A 5,925-nucleotide genomic window follows, 5' to 3' on the forward strand; every position below is an offset into this window, starting at 1 on the left:
TTCTCCCGAGGAACTTCATTGCCATTTAGTCGTTTTCCCTTGGAGGGGCAGGTGGGGTTGAGCCCCTTGCGGAGAACTTGCCTTTACACCCTATATATACACACATTGGATCACACTCGACATTTAAATAAGACCTTCAGATGAATCTTATCTACACATAATAATTTGTTTACTATCTTTCCTAGAATCCTGTTTCTTAAATCTGCCACTCTATCTGAAGCAATTCTCAGTGAGCGCCCACTTTTGACCACAAGGTCACTACTACATCTCCTATCCTCACCCATCAGTATCAGAAAGCAAAGGGAGATGGAGAAATCATCTTGAGTACATCTTAGACAGTATGATGTTAAGGCTGAGTATTGATAGAAACCTTTATTAAAAATTTCAAAATGTAAGGTGATGTTTCCATTTGACTCCCTCCCCCAAGAATTCTGGGTTCTTTAATTTAAAGCACATCAAAATAGCAGTTTGGGCATCTTTGAGAAACTCAAATGATATTCCTTTTCCAGATTTTTTAGTTTGAGGAACAAAAATGAGGCTAGAATGGCAAGAGGAGGGATACAGGATACAGAGTGGATGAGAGAAATTCTCATAGGATAGCCCTTGCTACCCTAAAAAAAGAAGAGGTGCACTAATATGATGGAAAAGTATGTACTCCTCAGTACAACTTTACTGGCCTCCTCCTCCCCAATGCAATTTTCAATTTTCTTGAAACTTCTTCCTAAATAACCCCCTGTGATTGCCTGGTAGCCACTGAAAAACTGTTATAAAGATGGCTGATTTTGTTCTGAGCCGACGTAACTTGAATTTAACTGACCCAGCAAATCACTCAGAAATCACTGTTTTGACTGGAATTTTAGAAAGTCCCTAGCAAGAATAAAAACTAAGTGTATTATTTATTTATTTTAGTTGTCAACGATTTTATTTTACTTAGAGAAAGTATGGGGATGTTTTCTGCTATAGGGTCACTATGAGTCAGAATCGATTTAATAAACTAAGTGTATTCTTGTGAGAATTTGTCCGTAGACAACCACTGATCACAGAGATTAATTTTTTAAATAATTAAATAGACCTGTGCCTATATGAACCGGAGCCCAAGTAGACATATTTTGACTTTCCCTCTTCATATCACACTTGAAAAACAACCAGCAGGCTTCAATTATATATTATTGACAGGCGCTCAGATATAAATCCTAAACCAGTTACTGGCAGATGTATGTAACTTTCCACCTTTCTTATGGTTCTTACTACCTGATAGACATAAATCTGTGGATTCCTTAGCAAAAAAATTTTAAAAAGATATGTGGTAAATGGATAATCAGTGATCGACACAGACCATGGTTGTTGTGTACAGGATGTCCTCCCTCAGAACTTTGTTTTTTGAGCTGCTGTTTAATCAAGCATTACCTTCATCCTGACAGGTTCTGGTCTTTTGTTTATACTAGACTCCAAGTATATCGATTTTTATTTTGAGTTTGAGTATCGCTGGACTTTCAGCAGGTATGAATTTGAGGCTTTAGAACTCAGCCACTACAAATAAAAATGTTGATAGACAGCATTTAATCCAAGGTAATCTTCCTTGGCATTTTATTGATAGGTGGATTTTTCTCAAACAACCCAGCCCCAAAGTTTCCATTAAGCGGGTACAATTTTCTGATGACATGGACGTTATGCAGACTGAGTCCTAATTCCCCACATAAGCTTTGTCAACTACTCAATTTCTCCCACTAGGTCTTACAAGGAAACATTGTGATTCACAAGTCAACAGCACTCTATATCAGCTGCAGTCCATAAGCATTTGTAAACTTTATGAGGAAAATGACACTATCGACACACCTAAAAGGATAATTAGTTGACAATGCATTGAGAAAAGTGGCATGAACCTGTCATGGTGCTGTCAGGTTTGTGCAGTGATAAACATGATACAAACTGTAAGCTAGACTAACTTGGTGGGGCATTTGGAGAAATAACTATTGGATGTGCTCAAGGACCCTTCATCCTTACCTTGAGATGACCTTGGGCCACTACACCATTTACCCTGTTAAGTTCCTACTTGACACACTGATCACAGTAGTGTGATTTGCTGTATATGATCAGATACTATCCAGTGACCTCTGAAAGGCAAAGAACTACTTAGATTATGGTTATAAACCAAAGCTAAAACCACTGCTGTATAATTGATTTCAACTCATAGCAATCACAGGGAACAGAGCAAAACTGACCAGATTTCCAAGGTTATAAATATTTACAGAAGTAAATCTATAAGAGAGCAGAAAGCTGGTAGTTACAAGCCCAATGCTTAACCCACTACCTTAAAATGTTAGGAGGGTTAACACAACTGGTGTTCTTTAAACTGTATGTAAAAAGTGCACAGAATTATAGGTTGATTCCAACTCATGATGATGCCACGTCAAGAGTACAATTCTGCTGCATATTATCCTCAATCAAAAGTACAATCTCGAGCCTTTATTGAGATGTCTATGTGTAGATTTAAACGTCAAATCTTTTAGTTAGTAGTCAAGTGCTTTACTACTTGAAATATCTAGGAAATGCATAATTGCATGTGATCTTTGCATAATCAAGGTATTTTTTGTTTTTAAGTTGCTTTGCAAACAAGCCAAGAGCTTGGTTAAACACTGGGCTGCTGACTGCAAGATCAATGGTTTGGCAGTTAAGATCTAGTAACGAACTTTGATAAGAATTGTATGAGCCCCAATAAATTGTTAAAAAAAAGATCTAGTAACGGCCCATAATGTGGTCTAACATAATATAATCACCTCCATAATGAGATCTGCTCTGCGCAGCTGCAACATCCACATAACCCTGAAGCAATCCATGGAAAGGCTTGCTCCCAATAATACGGACATTATGGGAAAGCTTGCTTACTTTTTGCCAGTTCTGGATCCTGCATCTGGCTCATCAACCACCAGTTCTTTGGATTTGAACCAATAGCCTAAACTGTTGCCTGCTGATATTGGGAGTCATCAATGGCCTGCCACCTGACATGCTCATCTTCGAGTCATTCACCTTTGCAGCCCTCATCCTGTGGTCTTTCTGCTGATATGGTTCATCAGTCCTCGCATCAGTCAGGAGAACCGTCCAGCCTCATAGCTGACCCACAGACTTAGAGCCTGCCCAGACTTGGACAGTGCAAGCAATTTTAGAAACAAACTTCTATATACATATATAAGCCTTACTGGCTTTGCTTCTCAAGGGAACCCTGCCTAAGACCTCCGTCAACTTCCCTAATAAACCCTAAGTATTATCTATGAGCTCTGCATGGCCATTGCAATGAATTCTAAAACCCAGCAGAAAAATATAGTGTTGAAGGAAGGATGGTTGGTGCTGATATAGGGTAAAATAAGTTGGAGAGTAGAGACATGACTGACCTCTGTCCCATAGGATTCTTCCTTGTGCAGATATGGAGTTGGATTTTCCTATTTCCATGTATAGCTGGAGAAGATCAGAAATGGCCCTGCAGTATTTCCTTATGGACCAAAACAACCTATTCTAGTTGTAAAGGACCACTGCGAGTCTTCTGCCAGAACAATATTTTCCCAACCACAGATGATATTTTTAATTACATATTCTCCCATACACCTTCCCAATCTATGAACAGCTCCTCCTTTCAGTAACATACTTCTTTGGGTGTTGGCAAAGGGACAGGGCTCAAGATTTGTGGAAAACACACAATGAAACCAATCAAGAATGATTTCACAAAGCATTGCCATTTGTTCCTTTATATTACTGCATAGTTTCTAGCTGCTGTATGTCCTGCCACGGGCCAGTGTTAGGTCTAGTGTTGCATTAGCCAACAAAGACCATTTCCTCACAAATCAAAAACTTGTTCCATGGCAGTAGTTTCTTAGTTTTCCTAGAATCTTACCCTTAGAGTCTACATGTATGAAAAAAACACTTTCATACTATAGGCTAAAAAGTTCTTAATTTGGGAAGCTTAATCCACCTGCTTTTCCCAAATAGTTTGTTAGCTGTCTGGGCCGCGTCTAGTCTGTGCAGTGCCTTCCCCCAGCTCTCCTGGAAGATAGTCTGTTAGACTGTGCGGGCCCCTCCCCGCTCTCAAGACTGGAGCTGGACTGTGCAGCCTCTCCCCCCACGTTCCAAGAAGCTTGTCTGTGAAGGACTCAGATTCCGCAGCCCCAGCACCAGGAAGCCTCCCTTCTCCTTATCCGCACAAGCACCAGCAACTCTCCACCTCATTTGCATATTTCTCTGACCCAAATCCCACAAATATCCCAGGGCCCCAGCGACCCTGCGATTTCCCTGACCTAACTTGTTGGATTGCGGAACTCTTCGGACAAGATGCTCCTGTCCCTTTCTCTGCAATCCCTTCCCTCCGGGAGCTTTTCGCCTACCCTATTAAAGTCACTCTTCCCTCACGTTCAACCTTCATTACGTGTCTCCGTTTTTACTTCTCATTTGCTACATTATTCCAAGGAAAAAATTTATCAATCAGAATCCTTTGGCTATATGAAACAAGCTCATTCTCCTTATGAAAGAAAAAAAATTTTGGTTATTTAAAAGATATCTGTTTTTGACACAATGGATGTTTGTATGGATTGTGAAAAGAATTGTATGAGCCCCCAATAAAATGATTTTTTTTAAGATCTGAAAGCCCCCCATGTACACAATTAATAAAATAAATAAATAATAATAACAAGAATAACAAAGTAAAATAGATAAAAATCTTAAACCCAAAAAAAGATATCTGAAAGTACTTAGAGGCCATAAGGTCAGGGACAGTATCCAAAGTTGCTGAGGGAATTAATTAATCAGGCACTCACGATGATCTCAAGAATTCTGTAGTAAATGAGTCCCCATATTTCCCCTGTGGTTCATGTGAAAATGACATACAAACTCAAAATACTGGAGATGATGTTACCATTAGCCACCCATGAGAATAATGCTCACCTTTTAATTAGGTGCTGGGCTGTGATCCACAGGTCAGCAGTTCAAAACTACCAGCTGCTCCAAGAGAGAAAGACTGAGCTTTCTACTCCCATAGAGTTACCATCTGAGAAACCCACAGGGGAAGTTCTAGTCTGTCCCATAGTGTTGCTTTGAGTCAGAATCATCTCGATGCCAGTGAGTTTTGTATTGGTTGGTTGGCTAGGTTGAGGGATGACCTGAAAGCAGCATTTCTCTAGACAAAACATAGATCAGTGAACCAATATTGAACTGCTCAGATATAACAAACATTCAATTTGAAAATGCTTAAGGATTCATTTGTAAGGCAGCCCTGTAACAATTGCCACATCCACTCATATAGACTACGTAAAAAGTAAACTTATTTGAAGTAAAAGTATATCTTTCATTTGTTATAAGCCATATTATTTTAGTTATGTTATTTTACTAAGAAATAAAATGCTGATATCTAGCAAGATAAACCATATTGGTGAATGTTATCAACAAACTATCAAATATATGCATAACAAATTAATTTTAAAATATCAAACATTTTTAAAACACTATTTAGTGTTACTCCAGAAAGTCAAACAAAAGATCCTATAGCTTTCAGAATATGTTCAATTTTTCTTGACCATTACTGTATTTATACATTTCTTTAAAAAGAACAATTTTATACTTTACCGTGAAAATGTTTACCACCATGATATAATTTAGAATTTGACTCTTTATAAAAACATGGCTTCAAATCTGGAATATGACTCTCGCATATTCTATGTAAAAATACTTTTCTGATTCATTAGTTTTTAAGGTGCTCTCAGGATGAATTTTCTTAAATATTCGTAATAATGTTACATACTACCTTTGGTACTTATACTGCTCAATTATAGCTCTCTCATTCCAAATACATAACTTATACGAGTGTAGCTTAGGACCTCCTGCCATATATCCTACTGTGAGGTCTCCAGCTGCTTCTTACATTCACTTCATCATTCTAATTTC

Source organism: Tenrec ecaudatus, chromosome 16, assembly GCF_050624435.1.
Source record: "Tenrec ecaudatus isolate mTenEca1 chromosome 16, mTenEca1.hap1, whole genome shotgun sequence".
NCBI lineage: Eukaryota > Metazoa > Chordata > Mammalia > Afrosoricida > Tenrecidae > Tenrec > Tenrec ecaudatus.